The sequence below is a fragment of the Emydura macquarii genome, unplaced genomic scaffold (assembly GCF_026122565.2).
Source record: "Emydura macquarii macquarii isolate MOO-44397 ecotype Brisbane River unplaced genomic scaffold, CSIRO-AGI_Emac_v2 contig_2422, whole genome shotgun sequence".
Classification (NCBI taxonomy): Eukaryota; Metazoa; Chordata; order Testudines; family Chelidae; genus Emydura; species Emydura macquarii.
The window spans coordinates 43,518,766-43,536,317 of record NW_027132559.1 but is presented as its reverse complement, the minus strand read 5'-3'; positions in this window follow the sequence as shown (position 1 = coordinate 43,536,317).

Below are 17,552 nucleotides of genomic sequence, written 5' to 3'. Positions count from 1 at the left end.
ACTAAATATTTTAACATTTTGTAACTGAGACCAGTGTTCACTTTGTTGTGACTCCACTTGTAACTGAGACTTAACTGTCTGCTTTAACCCTATGCCTGTTCTGCTACCACTAGAGGGGACAACTTTAAAAACATTGTGATATTTCATGTTCATCATGAACTGAGAATATTTTTTTTAAAAGCGTGACACCTCCATTATTTGCATTTACCTTGGTTACACTGAAGAATTGGGTGCCTTCACTTCTTTCTATGCAGAATTTAGCAGCATGGCTGATTTATGGTTTGTGATGTTAACCTTTTTATAGCAAAGAATTATTTGTTCTTTAATGATTTTGAATCTGAATGGCAGTGTGCAGTGATAACTTGAATTTTTTGTGTGTGCGGAACAATAGCAAAGTGGGAGTCTTTCCTTTCAACTACATTTTTCCTTTTTCTTTGTTAGAAGGAATTTATCTGCTAAGTCTGGAAGAGAGTTGGTGATTAAACTGAGTGTTAGTGTCTTTGTGGCTATTATTATTATTACTGAACTGTTGATGAAAAATGATATATAAGAGTTAGTTGTTCATTATTAGCTGGGCGATTTCTGAGTCCCCCCCCCCCTTCTGGCCAGTTGTGAATGTATATTTCTTTCCATGTGCCATCAGGAAGTAAACAGGTGCCTGTAGAAGAGAGGCAACCACAATAGCCCACACATCTAGGGGCGACCTGGCCGGAGCGCGGTGGCAGCATTCCCCTCCCAGCCCCGCCCCTCTCCCACAACATGGGCCCGGCGGCGGGGCCCCCTGGCCTCAGCGCAGCAGCCGCAGCGTTCTCCTCCTCCGCTCCCGGCCAGACACATGGACAAAGTGGAGCCCTGGCCGGAGCATGGCGGCCGCTCCCCCCCCCTCCAGTCTTTCACTGGGAGAAATACTAGGGCCAGAATTAAATTCCTAGCCGCTTTGGCGACCTGGCGGCCGCCCGAGTTTGTCGAGCCCTGGGCTAGCCCCACGAGGTCGCAATCCTACCGCTCTTATCCGCTCTGAGCCATGCCTTTTGCATGGTTTTATGGGAAGCGTGAAATGGGCGCGTATTTCTTCTGACGCCTCTTGTCGCCATGGTAGCTGTGTGTGCAGCTCCGCTCCCCCCGCACTACCATCGCAGCTGTACCGCTGTGCGATCCCTTGCGGGAGGTGCCCTTTCCCCCTCCAGCCAGGGCGGCGGGGTTGAAGGAGTTAAAGGGAGGTGCTTGGGGCCGGGGGTGCAGGTGAAGGCGAAGGAATGTTCTGTGTTCACATTCCCCCGGCCGGCCGGCGGGCGGGCTTGCAGAGAGGGCGGGCGCGCTCATCATCAATCCCACTCCCCACTCCTGGGACAGTGGGGAAGGAAACTCCCTCCCTCCGTCCCTCCGCTCCAGTCCAGTCCAGTCCTTGCCTGGCGCCCCAAGCCGCCCAGCTCCCTGCCGAGCGCTTAGCCTTCTCCAAGTGCAGCTCCGCGCGCTTGCTCTTCGGTAAAACAAACACGCCCCGGCCCCGCTGTGTAGCAAGTTGGTCGCGCGCGGTGTGGAAGTGCAGACAGACCACCGGCATGGAGCGGGGGAGGGGAGCGGGACTGGAGCGCTCGTAGCGGGGCTGGGGGGGGGGAAGGGGTGGGGTGTGTGTGTGCAGAGAACCGGGACCGGCTATGTAAGACCCCTTCAGGGAGACCCTGCCTATCTAGCAGCGAGGTGCACGGCGGGGGACACAACAGCAGAGCCCCGCCGGTGGGATCCAGCTAGGCACTGGCAGCTCCGACTCGCCCGGCGCCGGGCTCTGCAGGGAGCCCGCCATCTGTGTGCGCGCGGGGGGCCGGGCCGCTCCCGCCCTCCCCTGACCCCCTCGCTGTCTCTTTCTCTTGCAGATGCGGCCGGAGATGCTGTGGTGGGCTCGCTGCGGCTGCTGGCTGGGCGTTTGCCTCTCGCTGCTGCGTGGAGGCGGCGGCAGCAGCAGCAGCGGCGGCGTGGAAGGCTGCCGGGCCCCCCTGTGTGGCGGCAGCGGCGGCGATAGCGATCCACCCCGGCAGCAGTGCCTGGGGCCCCGCTGCTCGGGCAGAGCCAGCCGCCCGTCCCGCTCCTTCCTTCAGACCGCCACGCCCGTCCGCAGCCAGCAGCAGGGCAAGCCAGCGCCGATCGCCCAGCCCGCGGCCCCTCTCCCCGCCTTGCCCTCTCGGAGCACGGCGGAGCTCAGCCCGGAGCTCCCTGCCCTCGCCGCTAGGGGCGCCGGGGAGAGCTGCCCAGGAGGGGACTGCGCTGCCCGGGCCCCCAACAGCACCAGCCGGGACTGCAAGGGCATTGAATGCAGACTGCCCCTGCGGCTCCGCCACAAGCCCCGGCCGGCCAGCAGGGCTCAGTGCACCCAGCAGGGAGAGGGCTGCCCGGAGCCCACCCTGCTCAGAGAGGCAGAGCGAGCCGCCCAGTTCCTCGCGGAAGACTTTGCCTACCCGGCCTCGGACCTGGGCGTGCAGCTCACCTGCGATGTCAAGCCAGGTGGGTGCTGGCTGCTGAGAATCCCTGGCACGGGCAGAGTGAGGCAGACAGGGGCTGAGGTGGCAGAGGGATGCCAGGGAGGTGTGAACTGTGCACCCCTACAGTGACTTGGCCTGGGTAGACTGGGAATATACTTGGCCTGTGTGCAGAGTGTCATTCCATTGCACTAGGCCGGACCATGAGCCCAAGTGCCCGTCTCCACCACCCAGCATTTGGCACCCTATCTCTCAGCTAACTGAGGACCAAGCTTAGCATTTTCTTAAGTGCCCCTCAGGATTTCTGGACCCTCAGGATTGGAGGTGCCAGACATGAGACACCTACGGCCTGAATTTCGGAAATGCTAGGTGCCCACAACCCTGCCTGGAGTCAGTAAGGAGCTGAAGATCCTCAGCCCCTTTGGAAATCAGGCCCAAGGTGTGTCAAGCTGGGTGCCCCAAATCTGTGGCCTATTTTGAAAATTTGGGCTCAAAGTTGTTGTCATAGTCTTTAAAAAAGGGGAAGGAACTGCTTCTCCTCTCTGTCCCTTCTCAAAAGAGGGAAGCAACACAGAAGCAGAAGAAGAAGTGTGACAAAATGAAGAATAGTTTTTTTTTTAACCAGGTGTAAAAGTTTTCTACTTCTCTGGTATTTCTGACGTCTGTGATTTACAGCAACCCGAAGCAAAGTTGAGTAGGATGGAGATACACCTGTATCCAGAAGGAATGACTTAGTAATCAGGCACAGTTAGTGTTGCCCACCAGAATCCTACAGATATAGAAAATTGACTAATAGTAATTGATAACTCATTTACAGAGTGTAAGGATTCCAGAGCATTTTACAACTATATCATAAAGCACCACCATGGAAAATCAGCCACCTCTAGGGTGGAATTTGTCAAATCTTTAATCATGCACAACATCTTAGTATGGCAGTGAAGTATGCTATATCCAACTGAAACTGCAGGGCAAATTTGGGCCAGCAGAATGCAATTTAGAATCTGTCTAGATTCTCTGGGTTTACATCTCTCCTGTAGTAAAGAGAGTCATGGAGTCTTTAATGGCCAGAAATTAGTAAGGACCTTGATTAATGTCTCATCTAAAAGATATAAAAATAGAGGAGAGTGATTTATTTTTATTACATGGTTTTGGTCAAGATTGATGTGTTTAGGATTGTATCTCAAAAATTTATTATTTTTTATTGGACATACTATGACCAAAAGTAGTCTTGAGTGGTGAAACCCCCTTATTTGTAGGCACATTTCAAAGGCACAAATTGAAATAATATTTTGACACCAATTGTTCAATGTGAGAGCCTTAATTTGATGGAAAAAGGGATATTTCAACAAACATCTTTGACCTATGTAAAGATGAAATAGCTTGAGAATCCTTTTGGCAAACAAGATAACTAACTGGTTTAATTTTTGTTTATTTTAAATACAAGCTTTTTCATTCAAGAGCTTAATTATACTTTGTTGCCCTAACCTTGTTCACCAGCAGCACCAAGCTGTAACGTGTAAGTGAGAAGGCAGAGGTTAGGTCTCTTGCAACTACATCTGGGGGAAGGAAGGGTATGACCATTCATTACATACATGCATCCTGCAGACACATTGGTTTTGTCTAGATTGTAGCGACCATCACTGTCATGAGAAGGGAAGGCACAAAGGGTCAAAACTGTGTTTCCCAGGAGAAAGACAAAGGGCCTGATTCTTCACTCACTGGTGTAGAATCAAGAGCAACTCCATTCAAGTAATTTGACTTGTACAGATGTAAAACCATTGAGAGAGGAAAATGTGGCATGGAAGGTTTCTCAGCATCTATTTATATCAACTAAGTGCATAGACAGTAGAGCTGGTTGGGGATTTTTCAGCAAAATATTCAGGTTCATTGCAACTGGAACTATTAGCAGAAATGTATCAGTTTCAATGAAATATTGTCAGGTCCAGGATGGAATTTCTGGTCAAAACCTGAGAGACACCTTCCTACTTCAGAATAATAAGGTGATTGGGGTACTCACCCAGGACTAGCCCGAGCCATTCTTGTGCCCCAGGCAGACATTATAATTGTGCTTATAGGCATGTGCTCCTTCCATTTCTGTGGCAGCGTGTCAGTTTCACATTTGCATTTCCCGCTGCGTCTTACCCTTGGCTGAAAAATCGTGCTGATCTGGCAATTTTGTCAGCAGTCTCTCAATTTCGCTTTTGAATTTCCCGTTGCCTCTTACCCACCACTGAAAAAATCACGCTAAGCATTGCATTTTGCCGGTGGAAAGTAAAAACATTTTGGCGCCCCATGCAATCAGGCGCCCGGGTCAGACCATAGCTGGGGCCGGCCCTGTACTCACCCGGGATGTGGGATACCCAGGTTCAAGTTTCTGCTCTTTCTGATTCAGAACAGGGACTTGAATGTGATTTCCCAATTCTTAGGTGAGTGTCCTAACGCTCAGGCTGTAGTCTCTCACTCTGGTCTAATGAATATGTCATTATTTATGCAAAGTGGAACATCTCCAACAGGAGAGACAGAGAGCTCCACTCCAGAATAGCCAGTAACTTGGTGGTTAGGGCACTCACATGGGATATCAGAGATTCCAATTCAAGTCCCTGCTCTGAATGAGTTGAATTGGGATATGAACCTGTGCCTGACTCCAGGGGAGGGTTTGTGGCTGTGAATCTTGAGTGAAACAGGGTTTAAGTCTCACCTGTCTCCTCAGCATTTTCTATCTTTATAGCTAGTTATGACAATCATGACCATTGTAGCACCTAAGTCCTTTTCTGTCTGTAGCTCTTAAGGACAAGTGGCAAAGTGTTTTGGATAATGGCTCTTGTGCTATAGAATTCACTCTCTCTGGCAGTTCATCAGGATCTGACTTGACTTTTAGGGCACATCTTTTTGGTGAAGCATTTGTATGGACTATGAATCATCTCTGGGGAGGTTTGGTCGGTTGGAGTACTGCAGGGAGTGGGTGAGGAGATTCTTTGGGCTAGTATGGGCAGTTTGAGAAGTTTTTAATACCCATTGGTCCGCCAGAGTCTAGATTTGTTAACCTCCTGAGTATATTGGAAAAACTAGGCCTCCTTCCCTGGGCATTGGTGAAGGCAGTAGGCTGAGGGATGAAGAGATATGATAGGTTTAATGTGAGGATTACTGTGATGGATAGATTTTGTCTGTGCTGTACACAGAATAAGAAGATGATCCCTGCCCCATAGAGCTTACAATCTAAGTGTAATGCCAACCCTGACACAGGCATCAGCAGTAGGGATCAAACCTGAGACCACTGGCAGCTAAATGCAGGAACTGCTCCTGAATGAGCTACCTCTGTTAACTAAGGCTGTAGCAGGGTCTTCATTTTCTAGGGGGCCTAGCCACCATTAGAGGGGGATTAAGTGTCACTCCCAGGAAGCAGAGGGTTACATAAGTATAAGAGGAGACAGACAGACAGGGGAATACAAAAACAATGAGAGACAGTATTGGTCATCATGCTAGGCTCTGGTCTCAGCCTACTAGCTGCCTAATAGTTAAGAGTTTGTAGGCATATATAGACACATTGTAAAGCACCTTGAGACTTGGAAGAGTGCTGAAAAAAATGAAAATAAAATGATTAATATATACCTGGTGATGAGGGAATAAAATAATTAAATGTCCAAAAGTCTAGTAACCATAATTAAAGTCCAGCCTCTTGCAGTGTTCTATCTATACTTGATGCTTCCAGTCATGTTAACAGACTTCCATACTGTATCTGCCCATGTAGAGCAGTGTTCTACATGGTGATGGTGAATTCCTTCCTGACCCTTAGGGGTGGTGAATTTATGTCCTGAAGCCTGAGGCTTGATTCCCTTTATTTTAGCATGCATGACTATAAAAGTTTTTCGTGAAACTGACCAGTTTCATTTTATTGAATTAAAGCGGTGCACATATTAATCAGTACAGGAATTGGTCCTGCACTTGTGCCTTGCATTCAGTGGACTGCTTGCATGAAGCTACACTCACACACAGGTATTTGTGATCAAGACCATAGCTTTTGAGTATGGAAGTACTGAAACAAGATATTAATAAGAGAAGTTTTGTATTTATTAAAAATACATAAAACATTATAATTTTTTAATAATCTACTGATATGAAAGGCTAGAGAGTGTGGATTATTGCACTGGGAAATCTTATTTCTCTGTTGTTGATATAAATGTTTTAACTTCAGAGGCTAATTTTAAAAAAGTCAATCATTTGATTATGAAGATAAAGTCTAGAGGTTTTAACTTATACTTGTGCACACAAGGTGCAAGATTCATATATTTATGGACTACAGCAAAGATGTGAGAAAGATAGTTTTCTTACATTTTAGATCTTCAAAGTAGGGATGATATTTTATTAAATCATGTTTAATTAAATGAAGAACTGATGGAATTTTGAATGTCCTTGAGGACGTAATATAATAAGCTGGAAAAAATTTGTCAGGAAAAGTAAGACTGTTTGTATTTCAGGAGAAAATGAAGTTCCATCTGAAGATGCACTGATATTACAACTGCAGCTTGCAAAAGACCAAGATAAATTTGTTGAAATGCTAAAAAGTCAACAGAAGGTAACTGTGGATTTGCAACAAAAACTGGCTGAACAACAGAGCACATTAGCTAGCCAGCAACGTGAAATTCTTGAACAGCAAAGAAAAATGTATGAGCAAATGGATCTGATAAAAGTCCAGTATAGCATGCTTTTCGACACAGTGAAGCAAATGTCATTCCATAGTCTGCAGGAGGATATTCAACATTATTTTGAAGCTCAGCTTCAAGGACTTCAGAACCAGGTCAGAAATCATCTCCAGAAGTCATACTCTGTGCATAAAGTAGAAGTTGATGCAAAAGTGATTGATGTTGGGGAGTCTTTGCTGGACTGTGGCCTTTGTAAAAGTGATGAATTTTGCAATTTCCAAAAGACACCATCACAGTGTGAAAAATGCACCTTGTGCCCTGCTGGCTTTTTCCAAATGTCTGAATGTTCTGCAAATGCCGATCGGATTTGCCAGGTGAAATATTATTCTGTTCATTTTAATAAGTTGATCTAGCATTTTGCCAGCATTACAGTGGATACCATGCTGAGACTGAGGCTATTCAGAGAGCTAGAGTAAGGAGAGAGATCCTACTCTGAGTGTAAGTTTTGTTGCCATGCCCAGGTTAGGATTTTTTAGGTCTAACTGTGTTAATAGTGAGGTATTTGCTTTAAGAAATGTATCAATGTATCCAGCAGCAATTCATTGTGTAGCACTGTGACCAACTCACAGTACTTACTGCTGAACTGGTGCTCCTGCTGATGATCTGGGGTATAGCTCAAGCAGACACCCAATGTCCACAGTTGTGCTCTATCACACTTCCTCGAGGTTCACTGGTAATCCATCTCTCTGCTGTCAGGACCCACCATGTCCTTTTCCTGACCCAACCCTCTGGCCAAGCCACAATCCATGTCCCCCTTCTTGCCTTTTAGGGGATTCTGCAGTCCTGGTTCTGCCACTTACTTCATTGGCCACTGCAGTCTACCACCACTCCAACGGTGGTCTGGGCGAGGTAGGGAGGGACCCAGGCCCACCTACTACTCCGGGTCCTGGACCAGGGATCCTATATGCAGCCAACTTTCACCACCTCGCCCCCAACTCTTCAACAAATTTCCCTGGGCCACTTCCCCACAGCCCCAATACCTCTTCCACCCTTGTATCAGGACATCTGATCTGCTGAGCTCCAGCAGTCAGCCACTGCTCTGTCCCAGGTGCTGACCTCCTTTCTCCTGCCAGCCAGCCTTCCCTCCCAGAGCTCCTGGGATTGACTGATCCTGTGCTGCTTGGCAGCTCCCTTTTATACTGGGTTCCCAGGCCCCCATTGGCTTTCCCACACTCCTTTCTATTGGCTGCTTCCCCAAGGGCCCTCTTGACCCCTTCCTGGCCAGTGCAGATGCCCCGCCACAAGCACCAAGAGCGTACAGGTGTTTTAGAGATAGATATAAAAACAATGTCCTTGTCCCAGAGACCTTAAAATTAAAAAGCTGTTGTACAAACATAGGAGGGGACATGAGAACAATGATAAATATGCTTGGTTTTTGTTAGTTCCACAATTTATATATGAATCTCTTTTCCAATGACTTAGGACGTTGGGTTGTGGTTTATGGGCTGTGTTAAGGAGGTGTATTTTATGGAGGGACTTGGAGAAGAGGGTGGAAGCAGCAGGTCACAGAGGCTGTTCCAGCCATATAAGCAGCCATGAAAAATCCCAGAGTTGAGAACTGGAGAGGGACATGAGTTGGGTTGTTAGATGTGCGGTTTGGGCTGTTAAGCTTTGCCCAAGCTGCAAGTCTAAGTGGGTGAGGAGGTCAGTGAAAGGAGACAAGGGCAGAGAGGTAAGTAGGAGTCAGGTCACACAGGGCTTTGAAGGCATGGACAAAGCGTTTAAAAATAATGCAGCTGGTAAGGGAAATGAGGGGAGGCTGGACATGGTCAGTGCAAGGCACAGAGTAAATGATTTTACTGGCAGCATTCTGGATATATTGAAAGGGTGGTGTGATGAATGTCTGGATGGGCAGAGAAGGAGGTTGCTATAATCAAGGCAAGAAATAATCAGAGCTCAGACAACAGTTTGGTGGGGGGTGAGAGGAGAGATTGAAATGGGTGCATTCTGGAGAAATGACATGATTCAATGAGACCATCAAAATCAGGAAAGAGGAGAAAAAGAAGATGGCAAAATGATACTGTGTGGACATGTGGGATGGAAAGATGATGGAAATTCAGACTGACTGAGCTGAAGGAGTAGCATGGAGGAGAGAGAGGCTAGTGGGGAAGGATAGAGCAGAGTATGTCAGAAGCTGGAGGCTGACAGCTCAGAGAACACAGAAGGAATGTGAGACAGAGCAGGGAACTGGGGGAGAGTAAGGAAAGCTGAAGGCAAGGAGGGTACAGTCAGAGAGAGAAGTTGGAAAGTGCAAGGTCAGAGAGGAAGAGCAGGTCTGAGTAAAGACCAGGTCAGGAGAGTGATTGTGGAAGCTGAATGATTAATGCTACATAAAATGACTAACACATTTCAGCATCCTCAGAAGTTTATTTTACAAAATTATGAAAACCAGTACACTTAAGTGGCTATCAGTTTACAAACCTGAAATGGTTTAACTGGATGCTTTATATAATTGAACTAATATTTTTTCATTTGGAGTTCCAGTTAAGTTTTGTCCTGTTTGTAAAGCTTCCATACTAGCCATTTCATTAGAAGTGAATTGAATGTGTTTCTTGTGATTTGTAGGACAGAGATGAATGCATTGAATCTCCCAACATTTGTGGTGAGAGAATAAAATGCCTGAATAGTCCAGGTAAGTTCCTACCTTTCTGTGATTAATGAAGATAAGCACATCTGCAGTGACAGAACAAGAAGGCAATTAAGAGCACAGTCTTCCTCGGTGCTGGGCCCTAAAGTGCATAGGATGCTGGAACTAATGGAAGTCGAAGCACCCAGCACAGAGAGGTAGGCTGTAAGAAGGAAAACGATTCTTAGGAGACCAGTGGGCTGCTTTAGGCATAATACTCTTGATATCCTTACTTCTATTTGGCTTTTTAATTCCCATGCTGCTTTGATGCCTTTGGATCTGAAGTTCCTCTTGCTTACACTGCTGTAAATTAGGAGTAACACCATTGAAATCAATGGCATTACCCCAGGGGCAAACTAGTGTGGAAGGATCATCAACTCACTTATCTCTTGCAGTTGCTTATCTATTTGTTTTTTAACTAATCTGTGTACTCATATGGCTCCCACCTCTGCAATATCTGATGTGCCTTGTAGCAATGGTATTGTCTTGTATTGAGAAGCAAGGCTCCAGTTTTCACCTCCAGTTTCTTAGGATGGTATTTTCAAAAGCACCAGAGTGACTCAGGATCACAAGTTCCATTGAATCTCTCCATCCCAGCTTTGGCTTGACACACCCACCATAATTGTTCCTTCCCAATCAACGTGGCAGTCAGGCCCATATGTATGAAGTTAATAAACACAGTGGGCATGCTAAATTAGCAAGGAGGGTTCTTTTTTACCTGTCGGTTAGCCAGGCAAGAATTGAAAGGAACTACATGGTCAACACACAGTGTGTTACTGGCTATGAGATCTGCTATTGGACTGTCAGTCAAGGAGAAGAGAGGGGTCCATCAGGTTAAAGATTGCCCTTCCTCTGACACTCCCACTGCCTTCCCACCCAAACTCCATAGCAATGTGGGCAAAAGGAAGGAAACACCACAATTTAGTGATGGGTCATACATAGGTGAAGGTGATTACCCTGGCTGTAATTTCAGTCAACAATTTCCATCCTCTCTAAATCACCCCATTTCAGCCGCAGGGGAGGGAGAGTTCCCTTCTCCCAATAACTTAATTGTTAAGGAAAGATTGCTATTTCCAGGATCTATTGCCTGTTTGTATGAGACAGTTCCTTAGCTTACACAGGCTCAATATACTTGTGCATAGGAACTTTGAAATCAGATGTCTGCTCTGGGAAAGGAAAGTGGATGGGAATTTGATCTGACATATGGGATTGAGAGTTTGGACATGGAGGCTCCATGGAACTATATACAAAAGTGGTTCCAGATTCAAAAACTCCTGTGGACTGCCCAGCTCTAGTGTGAAGGGAAAAAGAGAGCAAATCAGGATAGAGTTGCATGAAATGAGGAGTCTCCTCTTTTCCATTGCTCTGACCCATTCTCGGATGAGCTCTGCAAGAATCTGGATTGTTAAAATGTCTGTTGTTATTGAGTGGGAGTGTGCTTTCTGCAGTGAGTAGCCCTGATCTCTGAATAGATCAGTCTGTGCTATGCATTCATGCTCCTAGAGGGATTGCATGGCCTAGGGTGCTGCAGAGATTTTCTGCAGGACAAAACGTGAAGAGCTCCCTGGAATTAATGCTTATTCTTTTTAATTCAGGAAATTCCTCAAAGAAGGGGCATGGACCTGGGGTGTGAAGCTCAGAAGAAGAGTCAGAAATAGATTACCTTGATACAGAACTTAGCTTTCTTCTTAGATGATCCAGCCTTGACCTAAGGGTTAGTCATGCAGTGTGTAGATTTAACTGAAAGAGACTCAGCAGTGAACTGAGATGAACAGTAGACTTCCCTCCTACCCTCCCCACCCCCGCAAAAAATGCATAAAGCTAAAGTCTAAAAACTTCCTTACCTATATACATTAAAATATTTTTTTAAAAAGCAGACTACATTTAAGAAAAAATTCTACAACATAAACCAGTTTTAGACGGGACGAATGTATTCAATAGCAATACATTTTATTCTTTTAAACGTTTAGTTATAGTATCAGTATGAGAATTAAAAGGTTGAAAATTTTCACTTGATCAACTTTGTTTCCAGTGAAAAATGACTGTTTTTCAAAATGAAAACTTTTCATGGGAATTTTTTTTATTACAAAAAAAACCCCTAAAATTTTTGGTTTTCTGAAACCAAAAAGTGATTTTTTTTGTTGTTGTTTTTTATTGAAAAGCCAGAAAGTTTCTATGGGGCAATTTTTTTTTAAAAAAAATGTGTTTCATTTGAATTTTTTTTGTGGAAACTAGTTACCCTTCCCAACCAGTTCTCATGATCATGCAGGAGATGCTGATAATTGTTCCCTTAGTCATGCAGTTATACAGTCCGACATTTCAGTGTTCATGAAAGAATGGAACATCAGGTAAGGAAGTGAAACACACAGTCAAGAGGATGAGAGTGAGTGTATGCTGAATTGTTGGGAGTTTGTGTAAATTGTGTAAGTCTATGGTGTCCCCTACCGAACAGTGTAGTATCCGAAACTAGCTCTCAGCCAGGTTTCTGAAGCCTGTTGCATACAATCCATATGTGTATTGTCTTGCAATCCTAACCACATTCAGGGTGGTCTCTTGCTTGCCTCTGCAATTTGCAATAGCCTGCTGGTCCCTGGCTCTTAATGCCTTTTTGTGTGGAGGAAAAATGACTCGCTGAGGTCCATGGCCAACATTTGGATCTCAGATTCCAAATTCCCAGACCAAATTCCCAACCCCAGCTAGACACCTGATTTCAGCCTTCCTATTGATAAGCAAGAATGTAAGAGCTAATGAATAAACAGATGAAGTATTTAGATTTCAAGAGGCTCTTTTGTGCCAGTCTGGAGTCCAAACAGACCAGTGAGGGGTTGTGTCACTGCCTGCCCTGTAACCCTGAGTGCCTCACAAGTGCCTTGCTGCTATAGCTCCCAGTCAGGGATGCTCACAAGCAGCCTAGAAGCATGCAGATCACATCCTGCTTTGTGCTTAGATAGCCCTGGTTCAGCTGCTCTGAACCCAATAGTCTCTCTACAGCCCCACTCTGGCTTCCACCGGCCTTGGTTACAACCAGCAAGGTGACCCCTGCAAAGTCCTAGTCCTGAATTTCCCCAAAATCATGTGCTCTGAAGTGTCCAGCGCTCTCCTGGACAGTTCAGAAAAATTATAAGGTCTGTTTGTTCCTCTAAAGACACAGAAGCCCATCACAACTTATGAACTTAACTGGGGTAAATACACCCTTCCATTTAAACACTGCACTGAGTTGGTTTATAGTAAAAATAAAATAGATTTATTAACAATAGGACATAGGTTAAGTGATGCAAAGTAAAAGGAATAAAGTTAGAAAGGGTTACAAGTAAAAAAATGTGAAGACACACAACTGAAAGTCTAAAGCTTAATCTAGCAAGATACAATCTTTGCCTAAGCAGATTTCTCACCTATATACAGTTCCGAGAGATTTTAAACCCCCTTTTGACTGAAGGACCGATCTTTCTCAGCTTGCAAGAGTTCTGTTCCCATGTGTCTTTCTAGTTGATGGATGCCAAAGATGGCTTCCAAAGTTCAATTAACTTGTTTCAAGAGGCAGGATGACCTCATGTTGTTTGTTCTTCCCTTCCTGTGGGCTTCCCATCCCCCTGTATGTAAATGGGGCTTCCATTGTTTTGATTCCACCAGACTTAATTTACATAGGAGACAGGTAAATAGCTGCCTTCTCTCCTGTCTGGGAGGGAACCTGTTTCTCTGTTTGGCCACAGAATTTAAAACATAATATCATTAAGTATCCATATTTCCTCCTATAATGTTAATATGTGCATTTCTCTGTGATATTGATCACCACTGAGCCATTAGCTCTCAGAAAATACCTCCCTTTATACACTTTTATAATACAGTATACAATCAGTTGATTCAGTTGCTTCTAACTTGAAGTTCAGCCGCCTGTATAGACCAGTAAACTTTTGAAATGGATTCTTCTGGGAGTTACCCCTCAAAGTAAAGTTTATTCAAGCTGAGGAAGGTGACATGGAATCTGGTGATGAAGGAGGCTCCATGCTCTTTCCTCCCCCGTTTGTATTTGCTGAAATGTAAATTGTTCTGTTTCCTGCCATCTCCTCCCCCCTGCTGTCTTGATGCTCCTGTTTACTGTTTACATGGAAACTGAAATAAACACACATACCATTTTTTAGGATAGACCTGTTTAACAATTATCCCGACATAGCTGTTTTACATGCACGTTAGTCGTAATTTACATACACCACACAAGAATATTAATGATCACTGAGTTATTAGTTTTCAAATGATGCCTCACAAGACATATTTTATCCAAAGATTATTACAGAAGTGTGTGGGGTGTGAATACAAGGTGCTTAGTGTCACAACTTTATAGAAACAGTGACTTTTAAGTTCTTCTTTAAGTGCTGGTCTCTATGTGGATTCCATACGTCAGTGGCCATGCGCACCATGTGCCGGAGCTGGAATAGTTTGAAGCTGTCTTTGTCAACCTGCATGTGCATTGGCCACGTGGTATGTCCGAGGCCAGATGAGACTGCACGGGTCAACACCCTCTCAGTTCTCTCTTACCGTTGCATGGCCTGAATCAGAACACCTTTCCTCCTTGTATTTTGAATTGCGTAGCCAAAAAAAAAAAAGTTGTATATAGTTCTTTTATGAAGTATATTGATAGTTAGTAGTAATACTATAGTTAGCTTCCTGTAGTTCTACCACCCCGGGTGTCCTATCCACTGTGGGGGACTATGCCCAGACAAGCCAATTTTAAGAACTGTGCTTTGTGCCCGTGCTCCTTCTCAGTGAATAAGGAGCACCAATGCTGTCTTTACTGCCTTGGGGAGACCCATGTCATCACTTGTTGTTCCATCTGCCACTTCTTCCTGTTGCGAACCCATGAAGCCCGAGAACACAGACTGCGTAAGCACCTCATGGAGGAGATGACGCATCCACGTGAACACTCGGATATGGCACCGATGGACCCACTAGAGTGCCAGCCTCACCACTGGTGAGCGCTTCACCCGCCAGGGTGGCACAAATGGTACTGACGACACCGACAAAAACCCATCATTCTCATAAGAAGAACAGCCCTGGGCATAAGGGCAGATCCCCGAGAGGGACCGCCTCCAAACGCAGTGTTATCTCCCCAAGCCATGGCAGGCTGGGTGAGACATCGCATGCTGATCTGGCAACACAACCTTCAAAGAGATTTAAGGTGGAACGTAAGACTAACATCACCATGACCAGCCAGCATCATCATCTACCTCGGTCACCAGAGCACCACTGGAGCTTCAGGCTCCATCCGCTCCACCACGTCCATCTGGCTTCTTGCATCTGGTCCCACGCATGGCTGGCTGACTATCTCCGCTCATGCCCACAGCAGAGCTGCTTTTGCCTTTTGTGGGCTCCCCGCCACAGCACGGATCACCTGGGATCGTTTAGTCTCCATCAACGGCGGACAAACTGTTGCTCCTATATCAACCGCCAACCCTACAGCCTGGAACTTCATCACAGGCCCTACCCACACCCCATCTCCACTTGCCTGGACAGCACCACCTTTCCCAGACCAGCCATCAAACTCCAAATGGTCCTAAGAACCAGGCCCTTCCTTTTCACCGACGCGCTCGCATAGTCTGGAACCACAACACCGAATTTACATGTCAGTGTAAGCACTGCCCACAGAGCCATGGTTCCGATACTCCCACAGACCATTTTCACAAACAGACTTGTATGCCTGATCCTACTGGCACCACTGGGACCCCTATTGTGGCCATGGAGTACTGCCGCCTCCTCACTGTTGACCTTCACCCGGTTACACTGCCTCTCCCTCAGTCTATGAGGAACCATGGGGCACCATCATGCCCCCGACACTGGCAGCACTGCCGGAACCACTGATTCCGACCAGAGCCTCGTCGTCCCCAGATGAGGTGCTCATCCTTCCCTCCCTCTCCCTCCCTCCCAGTGATCGTGGTCAGTACCAAGACCTCCTGCATTGCATGGCAACAGCCCTTAACCTTCCAGATGAGGACATAAAAGACCCCCAGGATGAATTCCTGGACACCTTACAACTAGTGAGTCCCTCACGCTCTGCGCTCCCTATCCACAATGCATTTCTCCAACTAGCCCAGGCCGTCTGGCATGCCCCAGTATCATGTACTCTGACACCTAACTGAGCTGACAGACACTACTTTGACCCGGCCAAGGACCCTGACTTCCTTTTCACACATCCACCAACCAGTTCTCTTGGAGTACAAGCGGCAACAGAACACACCTGACAGCAGCAGTTTAAGACTACTCTTCAGGATCAAGCTGCCAAAAAGCTTGACCTGATAGGCACAAACTTTATTTGTCGGTGGGCCTGCAATTCCATATTACCAACTACTAAGGTATACTGGCAAAATATGACTTCCAATTGTACTCTAAATTGGTGGAATTTCAAACCTCACTTCTGGAGGATAAACAAACAGAATATAAGTCCCTCATTGATGAAAGTAAATTAGTGGCCAAAGTCTCCCTCCAAGCAGCAGTCGATGCAGCAAATATAGCATCATGCTCCCTAGTGTCTGGTGTGATTCTTCACCAGAACTCCTGGCTCCAGACTTCCAGCTTCCCTAAGGAGGTCCAAACCACCCTTGAGATCCTCCCTTTTGACAATCAGAAACTCTTTAGCGATAAGACTTATGAGAGTCGTCACTTTCTCTCAAAGACTCTCATGCCATGCTTCGGTCTTGGGCCTCTATACTCTAGCTCCAACTTGCTGCCAAATCCGGGCTTCTTTCCAACCCCAGTGCTCCACCCGACCTGCCTACCAACCCTACCCTCCATGCCAGCAAGAACAGCCCCGCCACTGCTTCCAACGCTTCCAATGACCAGATTTTCCGCTGCCTCCACCTTTACTCCACCTTCCCACAATGCCTCTCCAAGCAACCCTTTTGACTCTTCCCTCGAGACCTGTGAACCCCTCTCGACTGCTCCTCCAGTCTTCCCGGTTGTCTTCAGGGGCCATCTTGCTCTCTTTGCCCACAATTGGAGCAAGATTACCACCGATTGATGGGTATTAGACATCATGCACTGGACGTACCTCATCAAATTTTTCGCCTCTCTCCCTCGTCAACCTCCCCATGGGGGACATACAAACTCATCTCAACACAACCTTCTCCAGAAGGAGGCTTACACCCTCCTCCAAAAGGGCACCATACGACATGTTCTGCACCACTATTATGACCATGGCTTCTACTCTCCTTCTTTCCTTTTATTGAAAAAAGGAGGGGGGCCTCTTCCCTATACTGGATCTACAGGTGTTAAAGTGGTTTATCCACAAGTTCCATTTCCAAATAGTCACTCTTCCACAAATCATCTCCTCCTTCCCTCCTGGGGTTTGATTCACACTCTTGATATGAAGGATGCGTATTTCCACATGGACATCCATCCCACCCATCACAAATTCCTTCACTTCACAGTGGGACACTCCCATTATCAATTCCATGTCCTCCTCATTGTCCCCGTGTGTTCACAAAGGTCTTTGCAGTAGTTGCAGCATACATGTGATGCTTGGGCCACTCCCTGTTCCCAGATCTGGACGACTGGCTCATAGTAGCATCAGCCTGCACGCCTCCTCATTACCATCTGTACACTGCGACAGCTTTGCACCAATCTAGGCATCTGCATCAACGAAGACAAGTCTACCCTGGTGCCTACCACAGAACTCATCTTTATAGGCATTCGCTTGGACTCCATTGTGGGGTGAGCCTTCCTTCCGACAGACCTCTTCGCCGCCCTCACCTACCTCATTAC